Below are 20,050 nucleotides of genomic sequence, written 5' to 3'. Positions count from 1 at the left end.
AGGATACTTGCCAAGCGATGGCTGACATCCCCACTGCGCCTGCATTCCGGGGAGGGAGCTGCACCGGTTGAACCTCGGCCCATCCCGCAACTGCCAAAAGCAGCCTCGTGCATGCAGAACTCTCCCCCGAGGCCATGCTAGCACTCTCACATTGCCCTAAAAGGTCCCCCAAAATGTCCCTAAGAACCAGGGCTTAATCCCCCAACAACAACCCAGCGAGGTAGGTTAGGCTGAGAGAGGCAGTGACTGCTGCCCCGAAGTCACCCATTGAGCTTCATGGCCAAGTGGGGATTTGAATCCTGGTCGCCCAGGTCCTAACAATCTGACACTCTAACCACTATGCAACACCGCCTATTGGGAGTTGGGAAGGAAGGAAGCACAACACAACACAACACAACACAACACGGCATCCTGTTATCACAGGAACAGTCTCCCTTGGGCAGATCAGAGGCGAAGGAAGCCGCTTGGTCATTCGGGGCGGCAAACCTGGGGGCCCGGGGGCGGCGCGTGCCGCAGAGCAGCGTGCATATGCAACATAGCTCCATACAGTGCACAGAACATGCACCACTGTGCACGGTGCATGCCGCATGCGTGTCATGCCGCTACATAGCACCGCCGGGCCGCGGGCTGGAGCGGCCTCGCTCCGTGGCTTGCTCAGGGCCCGCTGGCGGGGCTCGGCTCAGGTAGGGCGGTGCGGGGCGCATGCCAAGTGTCACTCCCCTCCCCTGGAACCCAGGGCGCCCCCATCGCCCCCATCTTGCTACGCCACTGGGGCAGGTGTCGACTCTCCTTCCCTGGAGGGTCATCTGTCCGGAGTTCTTCAACTGTAATTCCTGCATCGCAGGGGGTTGGACTAGATGACCCTCCGTGTCCCTTGCAACTCTATGATTCTATGAGCCTTCTGAGACCCGCGCACAGCATAAGAGTCACAGGGTGCTTTGACCCTGGCGGCCCTTTAACTCTGCTAAGACACTGTTATTTCACAAGGAAGGAGAATGAATTTACCATCTAGCAAGGCCCACAATGTCCTCCTCAGCAAAGATCCCCTGCAACATTAGTTAGGAGCTTCCTCCTTGCATTTTCTATCCCATCTATTTATTTCTACTGGTTCTCTTGATTGCTGCTGAACACCTTCTTAATCATCCCAAAGTCAATTTATGAGGTCCATAAATGACCATACAGCATATATTCAACACAAAAACAGCGACAATTTATTGTTGACAAAGGACAGCTGGACATATAAAGGGCCCCATTACCTTCAGTAGCTTAGGGCCTCATCAAACCTAAATCTGGCCCTGGGTGCAGCTTTGATTCCCTACCACCTCACCCTCATTTTATTTTAATTCTTTTCATAGTAAAAGCATTGTTGTTTTGCGGGAAGAAATAAAACAGTCAGAAGTTTCCAGGAGAAAAAAAAAACCCAAAGGGCGGTGAGGAAGCTACTAACTAAAGGTACAGGAGGGATGAAGAGGTTCGGTAGCAATTTGCCTGAAGACACTCGACAGGGTGCCACTGGAATCAGGTCTGGAAAAAGGCAGGAAAAGAAGGTAGAAGATTCTAGAATGCAACAAGCTGGAAACAATATCAACTAGATTCGCTGGGGGGGGAGTGGATGAAGGATATTTGTTCCAGATTAAATGGCTGATGCGGAAGCAACCATTCTTGGGTGTAAAAGAGTCTCTCCGACTGATGGTTCGCCTCAAATACGGCCCCCCAATCATCTCTATCAGGCCCTCGGGACTTTCTCCAGGCCACACCCCCTCTCCCCTCCTTGAGTGTTTCTGCCTGGCTGGAATATGCATTGCTCCGCCCACACCCACCTCTGGCCCCGCCCACCACTGGCATGCGGCCCTCAGAAGCTTGCACAGAAGGCAATGCGGCCCCCGGGGTGGAAAGGGCTCCCTGCCTCTGGCACAAACAAGCATTCACACCCAAGTCGGACGTCTCCCTGATCTGGGTTTTGGAAAAAGACCATCCGCCAGGGGCTCTAACCAGCTCTTTTTGCCTCCCAGAGCTAAGCAAGGCACAAAAACATTTTCTGTCTCAGAAATAAATGTCATAGAGTTGGAAGGGACCCCGAGGGTCATCTAGTCCAACCCCCCCCCCCGCAATTCAGGAATCTTTTGCCCAAAATGGGGCTCGAACCCACAACCTGGAGATTAAGAGTCTCATTCTCTGCTAACCGAGCTCCAACAAGATTTACTCCCAAGTAAACAGGTGCAGCATTCAGCACGGGCAGAATGACATCCACTTGCTCTCGCCAACCCGGCCCCTCCAGATGTTTCGGACTACAACTCCCATCATCCTGAACGAAAGGTTTGATTTAAGCCAGCCACCCCCAAACTCGGCCCTCCAGATGTTTTGGGACTACAATTCCCATCATCCCTGACCACTGGTCCTGTTAGCTAGGGATGATGGGAGTTGTAGTCCCAAAACATCAGGAGGGCCGAGTTTCGGGGTGCCTGGTTTAAGCAGAAGCACTGGAAGTCGCAAAACGAAATGGGGCGCTATCTCCATCACACAAAACCACAGGAAGAGTTCCTTTCCTGCCCTGCGACTTCCTGAAATTCCCACACTTGTGGGGCTGAGATCCCAGGACAAAGGCTTAATTATTCCCCCCACTTCCTTGGGGAAATAGGTACAGTACTTTGGAGAATGGCTGTTAACCCAAAGGTTGGTGATTGGAGCCCACCCAGGGGCGGCTGGGGGGCAAGGTTCTTGCGGAGCGAGGGGTTGGGCTTGATGACCCCTGGGGGTCCCTTCCATCTCTGCGATTCTATAAAAGCACAGAAAGCAGGGAGATCAAACCGGGGCTGATGTGGGGAGCCAAGGACAGGGTGTGGACCACGGAGGCAATTGTGGGTTTTTACTTATCTTTTTGTTTCTGAGGGTCAAAACAATCGGTCGGGGTGGGGGGTGGGGAGGCAGTTGCCTTTGTCGAGTTGAGTTGGCACCGCTCTGTCTTGAGAGACAATGGAGTGCGCCTCCAGGGGTGAGGTCAGACTGCTGCACCAGCAGCACTGAAAGGATTTCCTCAGGTGCAAGCCTGGGCAGTGTGTGTGGAGGTCCTGGGCTGCCCAGACGACAAGACCCCCCCCCTCGGCCTCGCAGGTGTGGCCCAAATGAAACCAGAGTAAGATGCTTGGCACCAGTTTGGCTGCAGGAGTTGCCGGAAGGAGGTGTACAAGGCCTCATCCAACCGCCTTAGGGATTCTGCTCTGTGCAGGGTTTAATCCAGAGCCTTTTATTCTCCCAAACATGTCCCGCAAGGCAGCAGAGGTTTAGTGTGAGGGCCGGATTTAGGTTTGATGAGGCCCTAAGCTACTAATTTCGTGACTGCTGTCACCATCTGCAGTGATCATGGAACCCAAGAAAGTGAAATCTCTCACTGCCTCCATTTCTTCCCCTTCTATTTGTCCCATCACCTCCTGGCAAATGGAGGCAGTGAGAGATTTCACTTTCTTGGGTTCCATGATCACTGCAGATGGTGACAGCAGTCACGAAATTAGAAGACGTCTGCTTCTTGGGAGGAAAGCAATGTCAAACCTAGACAGCATCTTAAAAAGCAGAGACATCACCTTGCCGACAAAGGTCCGTATAGTTAAAGCTATGGTTTTCCCAGTAGTGATGTATGAAAGTGAGAGCTGGACCAGAAAGAAGGCTAATCGCCGAAGAATTGATGCTTTTGAATTATGGTGTTGGAGGAGACTCTGGAGAGTCCCATGGACTGCAAGAAGATCAAACCTATCCATTCTCAAAGAAATCAGCCCTGAGTGCTCACTGGAAAGATAGATCCTGAAGTTGAGGCTCCAGTACTTTGGCCACCTCATGAGAAGAGAATCATAGAATCATAGAATCATAGAGTTGGAAGAGACCACAAGGGCCATCCAGTCCAACCCCCTGCCAAGCAGGAAACACCATCAAAGCATGCCTGACAGATGGCTGTCAAGCCTCTGCTTAAAGACCTCCAAAGAAGGAGATTCCCCTACATTCCTTGGCAGCAAATCCCACTGTCGAACAGCTCTTACTGTCAGGAAGTTCTTCCTAATGTTTAGGTGGAATCTTCTTTCTTGTAGTTTGAATCCATTGCCCCGTGTCCGCTTCTCTGGAGCAGCAGAAAACAACCTTTCGCCCTCCTCTATATGACATCCTTTTATATATTTGAACATGGCTATCAGATCACCCCTTAACCTTCTCTTCTCCAGGCTAAACATACCCAGCTCCCTAAGCCGTTCCTCATAAGGCATCGTTTCCAGGCCTTGGACCATTTTGGTCGCCCTCCTCTGGACACCTTCCAGCTTGTCAGTATCCTTCTTGAACTGTGGTGCCCAGAACTGTACACAGTATTCCAGGTGAGGTCTGACCAGAGCGGAATATAGTGGTACTATTACTTCCCTTGATCTAGATGCTATACTCCTGTTGATGCAGCCCAGAATTGCATTGGCTTTTTTAGCTGCTGCATCACGCTGTTGACTCATGTCAAGTTTGTGCTCTACCAAGACTCCTAGATCCTTTTCACATGTACTGCTCTCAAGCCAGGTGTCACCCATCCTGTATTTGAGAATACTCCCTGGAAAAGACCCTGATGTTGGGAAAGATGGAGGGCACAAGGAGAAGGGGACGACAGAGGATGAGATGGTTGGACAGTGTTCTCGAAGCTACTAACATGAGTTTGGCCAAACTGCGGGAGACAGTGAAGGATAGGGGTGCCTGGCGTGCTCTGGTCCATGGGGTCACGAAGAGTCGGACACGACTGAACGACTGAACAACAACAACAACAAAGCTACTGAAGGCAATGGGGCCCTTTCTATGTCCAGCTGTCCTTTGTCAACAACAAATTGTCGCTGTTTTCTACGTTGAATATATGCTATATGGTCATTTATTGACCTCATAGGTATCTAAAGCCATTTGCAAATGGAGAATGTAGCCACCCTATATGTAGAAAGGAGCAAAGCAGTGATTTTTTAAGGGAGCAGGCTAGCAGGCAGGGCCCATGACTTACATCCTAGGAGCCTACACAACACAAAACACTGTTGCTGTATGTTGGTTTTATTTGATTTGTTTTTTATCTTATATTTTGGAAATGTACATCCGGGTTTTTCCCCCTTTAAATTTCTTGGAGCCCTCCAAGAGAGTGGGGCCCTAAGCTATAGCTTATTTAGCTTATACTGTACGTAAATCCGGCACTGGTCAGAGTTTTCCTTCTCCTAGATGGGCTCCCTTCCCAGGTGGATGAGCCCCACAAGCCCTTCTAGGAACAATTTTTTTTTTTATAAAGGGCTTCCGGTTGGTCGCAACTCCATTAAAGGATGAAAATTCCTTCGGCTGAAGGAATTCCAGTACAGTGGTACTTCGCAAGACGAAAAACTCGCTAGACGAAAGGCATTCGCTAACGAAAGGGTGACTCGGAAGACAAATTTCCCTATGGCCGCGACTCACAAAACGAAAAGGTTTTGTGGTTTGTTTGTTTTTTCGTCAAACCGCGCTTCCTCCGACCGTGCTTCGCAAGACGAAATTTCCGCTATATGACAGCACTCGCGGAATGAATTAATTTCGTCTTGCGAGGCGCCACTGTATTATAAAGGCAAGGGAGAACCACAAGGGCGCTGTGGACTCCTGGGAAAAACCCATTTTGGGGATTCGGCAGATTCCTGTTGCGACTCCCGAGAGCGAGAGGGGTTGGAGACGTGGGAACAAAGGATCAATTGCTTCTTTTGTTATGCAAAGCTCCAGGTCTTTGGGAGGCAAGAGGCAAATTCTCCAAAACAAAGAAAGCTCTGAAATCTTCAGTAATCAAGATTTGGACTTTGATCCTAGCAATTAGGACACAAAGAGATTAAAAAAACGGGGGCCGGTCTCTCTCGCTGAATAAATTGGATGGCAGTTGTAATAGAGCCGAAACCAAAAGACTGAGAAGTTAAAGGTAAAGGTAAAGGGACCCCTGACCATTAGGTCCAGTCGTGTCCGACTCCAGCGCTCATCTCACTTTACTGGCCGAGGGAGCCAGCGTACAGCTTCCGGGTCATGTGGCCAGCATGACTAAGCCGCTTCTGGTGAACCAGAGCAGTGCACGGAAACGCCGTTTACCTCCCCGCCAGAGCGGTACCTATTTATCTACTTGCACTATGACGTGCTTTTGAACTGCTAGGTGGGCAGGAGCAGGGACCGAGCCACAGGAGCTCACCCCGTCACGGGGATTTGAACCGCTGACCTTCCGATCGGCAATCCCTAGGCTCTGTGGTTTAACCCACTGTAGGGAAACTTGCCGTTTAGGCGTATATGACACAAAACCACAAACTGCCCTTATCAGAAAGACCATGCACCAACGTGTACCACACCTACTAGGCGCAGTGAAAATCGCATACACACAGGCCCATTGATTTACGTAGACATGGCATGTTGAGCTACGTAACCAGAAATAGGTCCACCCTACCCATATATGGCATTTCCATATCCTATGGCTGATGCAATGTAGTCCAAATATGATGAAATATTTCTGTATGCCTTTTTGTAACTGCCCCATAAATAAAGGCTCTTGCAGCCCTAAATTTATCAGACCCTTTGAACCCACACTGTTGCGAGACTGATCATTTCGCCCATGACGGGCTGGCTCCCGTCAACGCACAGCGCCACCTGCATCCCAAGGGCTTGCTGGTCAGAAGGTTGGCGGTTCGACTCCCCATGACGGATTAAAAAATGGGCCCTGAAAACTGTGATGGGGTGATCTTAGACACTTGCTTTTGCAAAACAAACCTGGTAAGTCTTCAGATGTTCAGGACGGCAATGCCCATCGGCTCTGGCCGGCTGAACATCTGGAGGGCTCTGAGTTGGGTGGGGGGAGGCTGTGCCGTGCCATCAACTCGGCGCAGGACTTTGGTCATTTCTGGGATGTGGGCTAATTTTTATAACAGGCCGAAAGGCACTCCTTTCAATGGGGAGCTAGAATTGGCCTTTGCTATAAACAGCCTCTAATGCAAATAGACAACCTGGGCTGGTTAAGATTAGCCTGTTTCTATTCCGTCCCCCGCGCATTAACAGGACTAACTCCTCATGGCAAAAGACCAGGGAAGATTATTTCACATCTTTGGCCCATGCCCCGACGTCTGAAGCCTGCTTAGAGATCTGGGTCCAGATCTTCTGATTTATTAATAATAATAATAAATTAAAAGAAGGTTTAAAGCGGCGACCAGAAAAACCAGTGGGACCAGAAATTCTTGAAAGATTGGAGTAAATACCAGTATACAGGTTACCTGAAAGGCAATTGTAACCAACTGACTACGCTGGTAGGAATACAAGAAGTCTTGTAAGGAGAATTATGTGAAATATTGCAGAGAAGATTTATGAGAATGGATTTTAAGCTACGGATCATTAAAAGTAACAGGATAACAAATGTAAGGTTAAGAGATGAGGTTTGAAAATCATTAGACGTGGCTGATGGAAGTCTCAAGCTAAAATAGCCAAAACGTTGTATGAGATGAGATGAGATATGTTCCGTTTGGAAAATATATGTTAAAAACTAATAAAAATGTATTTTAAAAATAAATAAATAAATGCCCATATTATGGGATGCCTGGAAGCAGGATTCGAACGCAAGATCACCCCCTCCCCTCTGCGTTTTCCAGCAACTGGTATTCAGAAGCAATCCTGCCTCCGATTGTGATGGGAGAGCGTCGCCACCTTGGCTGGGAGCCACCCATAGCCCTCTCCTCCTCCAGGAATCTCCCTGATCCTCTTTGAAAGCCAATCAAGTTGGCGGCCATCCCTGCCTCCAGTGGAAAGGAGTTCCATAGGATAGCTCTGCTCTGCGTAAAGAAGCTCTTCCTTTTACCCAGCCTGAAACTTCCAGCAAGGTATTGAAGGTTTGGAGCTACTTCCTCCAAGCACAAAAGTGTTTTGCGCAAGAGGAGGGGGAATCTAGCCAGGAATGTGGACTTCTGGGTTCTTCCAAAGGGCTAGGCTACTTTTGCGGGTCAGAGGTGATGGGCCCCCTATATGGGTTCTCTACCCCTATATTACCGAAGCGTTGCAGGAAGAGCAGGAAGGAAAAGCTGTCGGGGTTCTAGGATACACTAAAGAACATCTCCTTAAACGGTTCTAGATTTATCCTCTAATGCTTTGGCGAGCTAAGAGCTTACCTCGTGCTTAGACCGGGGTCTCTGAACGCACATATTATTGGGTTTTTTTTTTTTAAGAAACAAGGAGATGCTGAAAGTTAAATGTGTTTGGGACCTGAGAAAATGCGCTCTGCGGTCGCATGATGTGGGCGGCAATGGCTTGAGAAGCTCATTCCCCACACAGAGTAGATTATAATGGCATGATGCGCATCGGGTGGGCGAGTAACATGGGAATCAGGATGGCATGGGGGTGACATCATGCGCACAGCACCCCCCCAAAAAAGGTATCTTCACCCAGCACCACTTGCGAATGTTGGGCAATTCAGGCCAGATAAATGAATTTCTTCACGGAGCACAACTATGGAACTCCTTTCTGCAGGAGGCAGAGATGGCCACCGACCTAAACGCCTTCAGGAGAGGATTGGGCTGCTATGCTATGCCTCCACACACACACACCCTGGTTCAGCCCTCTGAACGACTGCGCTAACTGTTACACCGCACTGCCTGCGGTCTGGGCAATGTGAGAACAGGATGCTGGACTAGGTGGGCTACTGGCCAGATCCTGAAGGTTGTTCTTGTGTTCTTAATATGAAAGAACCGGGCAAATTTGGAAGCCTTTGTACCATTTTGTATCGATACCACTCTCTTTTTTCGAAATATTGCAAATATATATCTATATAAAGCTAAAGGGACCCCTGACCATTAGGTCCAGTCGTGTCCGACTCTGGGGTTGCGGCGCTCATCTCGCTTTATTGGCCGAGGGAGCCGGCGTACAGCTTCCGGGTCATGTGTCCAGCATGACTAAGCCACTTCTGGCAAACCAGAGCAGCGCACGGAAACGCCGTTTACCTTCTCGCCAGAGTGGTACCTATTTATCTACTTGCACTTTGACGTGCTTTCAAACTGCTAGGTTGGCAGGAGCAGGGACCGAGCAACGGGAGCTCACCCCGTCGCGGGGATTTGAACCGCCGACCTTCTGATCGACAAGCCCTAGGCTCTGTGGTTTAACCCACAGCGCCACCCACGTCCCTTTAGATATCTATATAAATCTACACAAATCTGTATAGCCTGAGAACATGCCCTCTGCATACAGACAACGCAGGCAGTTGCCGTTTTAGATGACGTTGCCATGGAAAAGCACGTAAAACTGCAAACCACTGGGTCACAAAAGCTCACTGTGAAAAAGCAAGAGACCCTGTACATTTCGAAGGGAGAGCATGGGGTTTGGATCCCCACTCAGCCACAGGGAGCTCACGGAGAGACCTGGGGCCGGTCACCGACTCTCTGAGCCTACCTCACAGGATTGTTGCGACAATAACACGGAGAGCTTGAGGACGGTGAGCTCTCTTGGAGAAAAGGTGGGAGCAAAGGAGCCGTCTTCCAATAACCGAAGGGCCGTTGAGTAGAAAAACCAAAGGGCTGTCAAGCAGAAGACGGAGCCAGCTTGTTTTCTCCTGCTCTGGAGGGTAGGACTCGAACCCGTGACCTCACGTTACAAGATCAGAAATTCCGACTAAACATCAAGAAGACTTTTCTGACAGTAAGAGCCGTTCAACAGTGGAACAGACTTTCTGGTCGGAAGGTGGGGGACTCTCCTTCCTTGGAGGTGGGATGGCTCTCGGCCAGGGCTGTGATTCCTGCATTGCAGGGGGTTGGACTAGAAGACCTTTGGGGTGCCCCTCAACTCTATAATTCTATGAAATGCGTGTTTTCATAGGCCTTGCTCCTTCCCTGTGTCCCTTTCCGAGCGCTGGCTGAGATGGTCACCGGTTTGCTGCCCCACCTCTCTCTCTCTCTCGTTTTCTCTGGGGGGGGCAGCTGCAGGAGACCCTCACGTGCTGATCTTGGTGCCCCATGGACAGGGGAAGGGGAGATCAAGGCCACCCCCAACTGCTTCAAGCCTCCTACACCTGAGATGGAGGTTGAGAAGGAGCTGTCCAAACCCATTATCTTACAGCCAGCAAAATGTTTGATAATCCCCACCCCATAAGCCGCTTTTGAGGCGTAAGCCTGGCTCACGCCCTCTCCGGGGGGGGGGGGTGCTACGGGACCCCCCCAGTTATGGGATTGCCTCCCTGGGCGAGGTCTCCTACTGAGTCGCTCTTGCAAAGGGTTCTGGGGGATGCCCGCCTCGAGTCGCCAGCAAGGATGGCCTGCGTCCGACAGAGACCCTCTCCTGCTTCTCTCTGTAGCCCAAGTACCGCTGCAAAGGCTTCTGGGAAACTCCCTCCTGGCTTTGCATCCCATCCTCAGTCGCTTCTGCTCTCCCTCTTTGTGGGAAGAAGGGGCTGCCCTGGAAAAGGCCGCTCTACCCAGCTCTTGATGCCCTGGAGGACTAAAGGTGTATCAGAGCAAGGCAAGAAGTGAGGCGGTTGCCCACTGGGCGGGCAGCAGGTTCTGGGTTCGAGAAAAGGTGGCACAGAGAGAGAGAGAGAAAGAGAGGAAAATGCAGATCTGGCTGTGGCCGGGCGCACACACTATCAGAGTGCTCCCTCCCTGGCCTAGTTGAAATTATTTTTCATTTATTTATTGTGGTCAAGGGTTCGAATCCCACCTTGGGCAAAAGATTCCTGCATTGTAGGGGGTTGGACTAGAGGGGATCACCAGGGTCCCTTCCAACTCTACAATCCTGTGATTCTATTGCATTTATAGTCCACCTTTTTTCAATATTAATTTTTTTTAAGGGAAATGTTTAATGCATGTTTTTCAAGCTTTGTGCATAGGTTTTTACATTAGCAGAACTTTTAAAAGTCCCTTGTAATCAGATGAATAAGGTTTAAAAATCGGGTTGTTAAGAATACAGGGTGTCATAGACGTGCGTGAATAAACAAAAAACAATGGAACCGAAAGGGGAAGTGGAGGGAAGTCCACACACATGCACACATGCATTTAAATGCATGCAAATTTAAGAAGGAGGAAAGCATTCGTTCCGAGTGACGGCTGGCAGAAGGAGGTGGCTGCCGGTTCCCTCTGTCTCCTTCCTCGTTTAGCCTTGCTGGCAACCCACCCTCCTCCTTCTCCCCCATTCCCAGCAAATATCTCTTTCTCTCCTACTCTGACCCACTCCTGTCAATGGGTGCTCAAGAAGTCTAGATGGACCCAAGGAGCTGACAGTGGCACACATGGTTCTCCTCCAAAACAACAACCCTGCAAGGCGGGCCAGGTGACACCTGGCTTGAGAGCAGTACACGTGGAAAGGATCTAGGAGTCTTGGTAGACCACAAACTTGACATGAGTCAACAGTGTGATGCAGCAGCTTAAAAAAGCCAATGCAATTCTGGGCTGCATCAATAGGAGTATAGCATCTATTCAGGCCCCGCAGCTGCTACCCAGCCTGCCAGTCCGGCCTCACAAACCGTTCTGCACAAATCTCCCCTGAGTTAGCGAGGCTCCTTTGACAGCAAAGAGAAACCAAACTTGTTGCTCCATCAGACCAGCCTTGTGGAATATGCCACCAACCGAGATCCAGCAAGCGCCTTTTAAATGCCCGGGGGGGGGGGGGAACTTTTCTGTTCTGCCAGGCAATGAAGACTTCATCTTTCCATCCTAGTGAGCTGATTTCTGATTTTAACTTTATCTCCCTATCTATCTGTATGGTTTTAGTGCAGATTTTTTTATAGAAAAAAAATTAAGACAATAAAATAACTCTGAGCAGCTTACGACATCGCTAAAATGTGACATGTATAATCCCAGACATACAGACACGCAAGGTTTCTTTCCAAGGACTCACAAGGTATGCTGGGAGTTGTAGTTCAAGAGATCCGGAGGGCGCCAGGTTGGCAAAGGCTGCCCTAGGCATTCGCTCGCACTCCTCAGAAGTCTGGTGCCTTTTTGAACTGCTGCCATCCCTTAATTTTGCTTGATTTTGCCAAAAAACACCCTTCTCCAATTCCGCAAGCCCCCCCCCCCAACTGAAAAAGAGTGGCTGGGGAAACCCAGACAGATGGGCGGGGTACAAATAATAAATTATTATTATTATTATTATTATTATTATTATTATTATTATTATTATTATTAAATTAAAATACCTGGGAATCCCCACCCCACCCCAACCTCTCACCTGACCCACACGCCCAATAACTCTACCATAATCCTCCCCCCCCAAAAAACCCCATTTCTCCCCAGTGAAAGTCCCTGCCTTTCATAGGAAATCTGCCCCCCACCCGTGACCCAAATGCACAGGTAAGGGTCTCTCCAGAGAAGAACCCGGGGGGCGGGGGTGTCTCCAGAATTGCTTACCTGTCAGGCGTTGCAGGGAGAGGAATCGGCCTCAGATGGGGAGCCCTGCGTCGCCCCCCCCAGCCCCCACCCCGGGGTGTCTCACGCTTTGATAGGTGCCGGGTCCCAAGTGTCAGGCTGCATCTCAGGAACGCCCGGCAGTCGGTCTTTGGCGGGTGGGGGCCCTTGCAATCCTCCAGGGCTAGGATTAGCTCCCCCCCACCCCACCCCACCAGCCGCTGTGCCAAGGCAAGGCTGGGAAGGAGCATGGTTTGGAGGGGGGGGGGAGGAGAGAGAGGCAGCATGAACACATCACCAACCTGTCAGGGAGCATTAAGCAAATCCACCTTTCCTTGTCAAAGAGTCAAAGGGCATTTGCTGCACAGCGGGCAGCTCTGAAATGTTCCCACAGCCCAGGGATAGAGGCCTGGATTTGGGCCTTCTCCATAGGCCTTGCCCCCACCCCCCCACTTTCCGACTTGGAAGGGACCCCCGGGGGTCATCTAGTCCAACCCCCCTTGCAATGCAGGGACTGCGGCTGAAGAATTCCCCGACAGCAGGCCGCCCGATTGCCGTCAGAAAATCTGCAGCCGAGGAGAGGTCTTCTGAGGGAGTCCGTCGAGCGGCTCTCGCCGTCGGAAAATTCTGATGTTTTCGAGGAGCTGTTGCGACTTTCCCTCGGTCTGGATTACCCTGGGCTGCACGTGCTCTGCTCAAAATACAAAGGCCGGGGAAATGCGTTTTTTAAAAACCGAGGGCCTGAGTTTGCGCGGGAGAGGCAAGCTTTTGAGTTCTTCATCGGGCAGAAAAGGAGTTCTGTGAGACTCAAAAGTCTGCATCCTGGGCACAAGAGCATGGGATTTTGCCTACATTGTCTCTCCTGAGTTTGCGGAGCAAATTCATCCATCAGAGAACAGTGGCTTAGATCAGGAACCACGAATCCCTGTGTCCCTTCCTCAGATCTTGGTGGGGGAAAAAATCCCAGTTGGTTATAGGGTTGCCAGATTTCCCCCTCTCAACCAGCTCCTGTGCCTTTATCAGCAGCAGGTCCAGTGAAGAAAAGCTCACATTCTTAGCTAGCCAGCGCTGAAATTCAAAAGCACCCAGATCTCCCCATTTCTCCCTTCCAATCTCAAAAAGCAACGTTACTTGAACCTGAAACCCATGAGTTCTTTAGACCCTCTCTGGCAACTCTCGAGTATGCAGATTTCGGCCAGGTCCAGCTATAAGAACTCACCAGACACGAGATTTTCACGCATCAATTGAAACTGTGCGCCAACCGCGAAAAGCCAGAGACTGCATGCCATTGCATGCCAACCATGAAGAGCTAGGTCCCAAATGCCATTGCATGCTGCTCACCAAAGACACGAAGTCTCCCTTGCTAGATTTCAAGCTGCGGAATGAAACGGCGTTGAGTGTCGAGGACAGAACAGGAACTATCCAGAGACTGTAGGGCTATATTTGCAAATACCTGACATTGCCATTTGCCATTTTATTCCTCTTGTTAATTACGCTCTTTTAAATGTGCCTTTTATATTTGCCTTCACTTAGCAATGGTGGGTTTAAAAAAAAAAACGCTTAAGGTTTTTTGTTTGTTAACTTTGTTTGTGTTAAATATGCATTTTGTAGTTGACCTCCTTTGTAATGTTTTATTTTGAAATATTTTAAGATAATATTTTAGTTATAGTTACAGGTAGGTAGCTGTGTTGGTCTGCCATAGTCAAAACAAAATAAAAAAATTTAAAAAATCCTTCCAGTTGCACCTTAGAGACCAACTAAATTTGTTCTTGCTTTGAAAAGTATCTGAAGAAGTGTGCATGCACACAAAAGCTCATACCAAGAACAAACTTAGTTGGTCTCTAAGGTGCTACTGGAAGGATTTTTTTAAATTTTTATTTTGTTTTAGTTATGTTATGCTTTGACCGTATACTCTACATTTGACTTTCTTGGGATTGTTTCATCGATGCTTTAATGTGCTGCAAACCGCTTTGAGATTTTTCTTGAAAATTCAAAGCGGTATAGAAATGAAATAAATAATGACAGATAATAATTCTCCCTGACATCACCCCGTCCTCTATTTATAGGGTGCCATTCCTCCTGCTCTCACCAGGGGGCATGTCGACACCCTGCAGTGACGGATAATCCTGCCTCTGCCAAGCAGCGCCTTTAGATGCTGGGCATGCAAGCGTTTGGCCGGGGAGGGGGGCAGATTTGGCCCTGGCGCCCAGCCCAGCCTGGCCCCCTTCCAGGGACAAACAGTCATCCTTAGCGAAGGCAGATGGTTACCTGGGAGCCCGGAGGAGGTTGAGTCTCCCCCGCAGCCTCCCTCCAAGCTCTAGGGAAACCCTGATTTCCCGTGGGACAGGTCCCTGCACGTCCTGTGTGGCAGGCAGAAATGCAACAGGTGCAGCGCTGAAACACCCACCTGTTGGGTTTCGGCCTGTCCTGCAGGCACCCACGCCGCGGGTGCAGATTCAGAGGAGGCCGTCGATTTTTTCCACCCTGTTCCCATGCTAGGGGCCCAGGCCCAGCCACAGAAACGACAGCCTGCATCGAAACGCAGTTAGTTGTCCTCAACCTCAGAAGAGCGAGGGAAGGAGACGGAATCGGAGAGAGAAAGAGAGAATTCTCCAGGCCTCGATAATTCTCTCCTCCGCTCCTGTCAGATGCATTTCTGAGGTCGGCTGCCCCAAAACCAGCCTGGCAGCAATCCTCAGATGAATCGAGAAGTCTGGGCAAGGCTCCATCCTGTTTCATAAGAACCTTGGAAGGTGGGGCGGCAGCGCTTTGTTCTGGTTTTTTTCCTGGGGAGCGTTCTGGAAAATGTGTTGATCTATCAACACCCCTCTCCTCTCCTGTCCTTTGGGCTGATTTTCACTTCGGGGGCCGGACCCAAGGCACAAAACCGGCCTTTGGCAACCCGGCGCCCTCTCCAGGTGTTCTGGACCGATCGAAACGCCCATCCGGTGGTCCAAAAAGATAGCAACTTCTGCTGGTTAAGTTCAGCAGCACCCCAACATTCACCGGCACCACCTACCACTTTTCAACATCTTTTTTGATCTGGGTACTTCCGGACCCAGAACCCCCCAAGCCCACCCCTTCCTTGCCCGCTGCCTTCACACACACACACACACACACACACACACACACACACACACATATATATATAAACGTATATATATATAGAGAGAGAGTATATTACTGTAACAGTTAACATTTAACCATTACAATTCCATATACGCTTACCAAATATAGATATCATCCCAATAGATACATATAATTTTTCAACCTACTGCATTTTGTATAAGTGGGTTCCAAATGTCATTATACTTGTCTCTGCATAGCCTGCGCCTGTAAGCAACCACGCCAGATGGGCGGAGTATAAATAATAAAATTATTACAATTATTATTATTAGAATTATTGAATTATTATTAAAATATTATTATTATTATTAAAATTATTATTATTATTATTAAAATTATTATTATTATTATTTGTAGGTGTCAAGTGTAGTCAGGCCTTCAATTCACTGAATAAATAGAGCTGTGCATTTATCTTTCAATGCATTTATCTGTCAGTCTTTTGGCCACAGCACGGGCACACCGAGACTCCATTCACGTTGTCCAATTCCATGCAAACTGTAGCTTTTTTTGCACCATCATATTTACATAATCCACTACCTTCTCCCCCCCTCCCACCTAAAAAAAACTTAGTATCACGTCTTATCTTCTTCTTAGAAGCCATAAAGGATAATTAACAGCATTTGTTTTCAAGCCAAACAAAGAAAGACGCTGAGATCTTTCCTACCTCTGAAGCTGTGGGGCTGTCTGGATTTACAAAAGCCCCTGCATGTGGGGAGAGAGAGCAAAGGCATCGTAAGATTTTGTGTTTGGGGAACAGATTTGACGGGACTACTGGGGCAGGGCAGAAGAAAGCCTGCGCTTCAATATTTTGTTCTATAATCAGAGGCGACATGATATAAATTCGTACAATTATGTGTGGCGCGGAGAAGATGGGGAGAGGGGCATTTTCCCTCCCTCTCTCGCAACGCTGAAATTCGGGGACATCCGTTGAAACTGAATGTCAGGGTGGATAAAATAAAATCTCCCTTCACGAGTTAAACCAGGCATAGGCCGACTCGGCCCTCCGGGTGTTTTTGGGACTACAACTCCCATCATCCCCAGCTAACAGGACCAGTGGTCAGGGATGATGGGAGTTGTAGTCCCCAAAACACCCGGAGGGCCGAGTCGGCCTGAGTTAAACTGTGGAACTTCCTGCTGGAGGAGGCAGTGGTGGCCACCAAACTAGATGGATTTAAAACAGGATTGGACAGATTCGTGGAGGAGGAGAGAGCTACCGAAGGGTAAAGGTAAAAAGACCCCTGACCATTAGGTCCAGCCGCAGACGACTCTGGGGTTGCGGCTCTCATCTCGCTTTACTGGCCGAGGGAGCCGGACTAGGCAGGGAAATCTGTTGCTGGACATTGAGACCCCCCTCAAGTTGGCTCCAAGGCCAGGTCACCTTTGAACTCCTGCCAGCCGATCTCCTTTTAAGACTTAGCAAGATAATTTTTGCACCCATCCGTTCTCTTCCCTGGCTGTTTATCCTTTAGCCAAGAGCTGGTCTCCTGACCTCTCCACCCCGGCCCCCCAGTCTCCAAGCAGATTCTGTAGACTTTGATCCAAGGAGCCTTCTTCCCTTCGAGACCCCCCCCCCACACCTCTTGAACTTTGCAACATCCACCCATTTATTGAGGCCGAACTTGTTTACTCTGAGTTGGGGCCACACGGAGAGAAGCCTATAGGCAGGATCTGAAAGGAGAAGGGGGGATCTCTTAGGGGGAATAAACAGGGAGGGACGCAGGCCCAAAATATGTTGTCTTCGCAGACACTCCTTCGTAGCGTGATGTGCAAAACCGAAGCAGGCTCTCCCCCGAGTGCGGAACTACGCTTACATATACGGTGAGAAGCAGAGAGGGCAGACGAGAAGATAGCGCCTTTATTGGGAAATGGAGTTTTTTTTTTATAATGTACCGCAAGAATAAGGGACAGGCTAATGTAAACCCATTTGTGTTACATGGAACCTGGTCGTGTTTGATTTTAGTCTGGAAATTTGTTCCGATACAGAATCCTAGAATTGTAGCGTTGGAAGGAATCTCGGCTAAAGCATCCATGTCAAACGGCTACCCATTTGCTTCTACTGTCTACTTTCATCTCGCTTGGCATCTGTTATTATGCTGGTTAGGTTATAAAGAAATATATGGCAATTTTAAAAACAAAAGACTTTCTTCGAACATTTTATGGCAGAACTGATGAAAACAGTATTCCCCAACTTTAAAGAATCAGACGAGGGAACAGTTTTGCTTCACCCAAAAGCATATAGCCTGGTTCTGATTCCTCTCAAGTTTCCCAAATCTGAGGAAATTGTGTTGGGGGGGACTATTATGGGTTCGTAAAGGTAAAGGTAAAGGGACCCCTGATCGTTAGGTCCAGTCGCGGACGACTCTGGGGTTGCGGCGCTCATCTCGCTTTACTGGCCGAGGGAGCCGGCGTACAGCTTCTGGGTCATGTGGGCAGCAGGACTAAGCCGCTTCTGGCGAACCAGAGCAGCACACGGAAACGCCGTTCACCTTCCCGCCGGAGCGATACCTATTTATCTACTTGCACTTCGTGCTTTCGAACTGCTAGGTTGGCAGGAGCAGGGACCGAGCAACGGGAGCTCACCCCGTCGTGGGGATTCGAACCGCCGACCTTCTGATCGGCAAGCCCTAGGCCCTGTGGTTTAACCCACAGCGCCACCCGCGTCCCCACAAATTCCTGCCTTGCAGTGGGTTGGACTAGATGACTCTGAAGGACCCCTTCCAACTCCGCAAAATGTTTCTCATCAAAACTCAAGCTTACAAGGGTGTGGGACCTGAAGGGTTAAAGATGAGGAGGCGGCTTTGGGGAGCTCTGGGTTCCAATCCTGACTCCCCTCCCCACCCCCAGGGAACTGCAGTCCCCAGAGGGCTTCCTGATTCCTCCGTAAGGGAGAGGAGGGAGGGAGCCAGCGTCGCAAAACGCTCGACCCAGATTCCCCTGGAAGGAAGCTCTTTCCCTCCACGTAACTGGGGAGCCTGGCTGAATGTGGGTCACCCTGTGTGCTAAATGCAGCGTCGCTCCAGGCACCCTAAGCCATTGCTCAGCTCCAAAGGCCTTTGCGAAAACAAACACCGGGAACCTTTAGGCTTTTGCAAGACAGCCGGTGTGGTTCAAGAGACCCAAATTCCAGCCTCGGATGCCTGGATTCAGATTCCTTGCGTAGGCACGTCGGCAGGCAGGATCTGGGCAAGTCCTCCTGACTGCCTCGTGCCGCACATTTCTCATACCGCTTTGAGCACTTCCCCTTAAAAAACAACAACCACATCCTGGGAACTGTAGTTTAAGGGCGCCGGGAGTTCTCCCAGAGCTACAGTTCCCAAGATTCTTTGGCGGTTTACAGTGGCATGAGAGTGTTTTGTTTATTATTGTTGCATTTATGGAATCATAGAGTTGGGGAGGGACCACGAGGGTCATCTAGTCCAGCCCCCTGCAATGCAGGAATCTATCGCCCGACTTGGGACTCGAACCCAGAACCCTGCTCAAAGGTCCAAGCTGCAGCCTTTCCCCCAAGGAGTTCTCCTCCTACTCATGTCATCCTAGCAACAACCTTGTGAGGTAGGAGAAGCTGAGCGAAGGCAACGTCTGGCTCCCAAGGTCACCCAGTGAGCTTCGTGGCCGAGTGGCGATTTGAACCCGGGTCCTAGCACGACACTCGAACCCAGCCCTTCTCAACCTTGAGTCACCGGACCTTGTGGTGTCAAAAACCCAATATTTCCTGGCCGTTGGAGTTGTGCGCAGGCAGGTTGGGGCTGATGGGAGCTTTTATTTGTGAATCTAAGCTTGGCCTCATTGAGGGGCAGTATTTCAACATGAGTAGGAAAATGAGAGTAAAAACACTTTTTAAAGAAAAACACTGATTTTTTTAAAAAAATATTTGATTTATCGAAAGATCTCGTGGCGGTTCAGAAGATAAAAACGGGTAGTACAAAGACACCTGAAGACCCTAGGGTGGGAAAGACAGCTCTAACCACTGCGACACACTGCCTCCACTAAAACCAACACCCTAGCAAGACTCCTGTGCTCGTTAATAGGTGAACCAAACAGGCATGTAGGGAGAGGAACTGAGCCAGTCTCTCCTCTCTGCCTAACCCCTATAATCAATTTTTCCAGTTGGCCTCTCTTTTCCCCATCTGCGAAATGGGTTGTAAGGAAGGACGTAGGCGGCAGAGAGATTACGACTCAAGCCGTCTGGCCCAGTGGCCTGACCTGCTTGGAGCAGGCGCCTTCCGAAACAGAGTTTCTAGGTGAGGGTGACACAATTGAGGGTTCGGAAACACACGCCTGCACACTGACTCACCTGCCACTGAAGAGTCCCTTTCGCAAGGGACACCTGTTAAAATGAAATTATTCTTTTTTTCTTCTTCTTCAAAACAAAAGACCTCGCCCATAACCCAGCAAGGATTCAGACCCACCCACCCACCCAGCATTTCACTGTTTCATTGCCAAAATAACCTTCGGCCATTGGAATATCCATCCGTCTATCTCCCTAATCTACCAACTTCCCGCCCAAAGGTGTGAAATCCACGCCTGGAGGAGAAAGACCTGCAGGTGGAATACGCCTCCTTTTTCCTAGCCGG

This window comes from Lacerta agilis, chromosome 14, assembly GCF_009819535.1.
Source record: "Lacerta agilis isolate rLacAgi1 chromosome 14, rLacAgi1.pri, whole genome shotgun sequence".
In the NCBI taxonomy this organism is placed as follows: Eukaryota; Metazoa; Chordata; class Lepidosauria; order Squamata; family Lacertidae; genus Lacerta; species Lacerta agilis.
The sequence above is the reverse complement of the archived record's forward strand: the minus strand, read 5'-3'. Positions refer to the sequence as shown.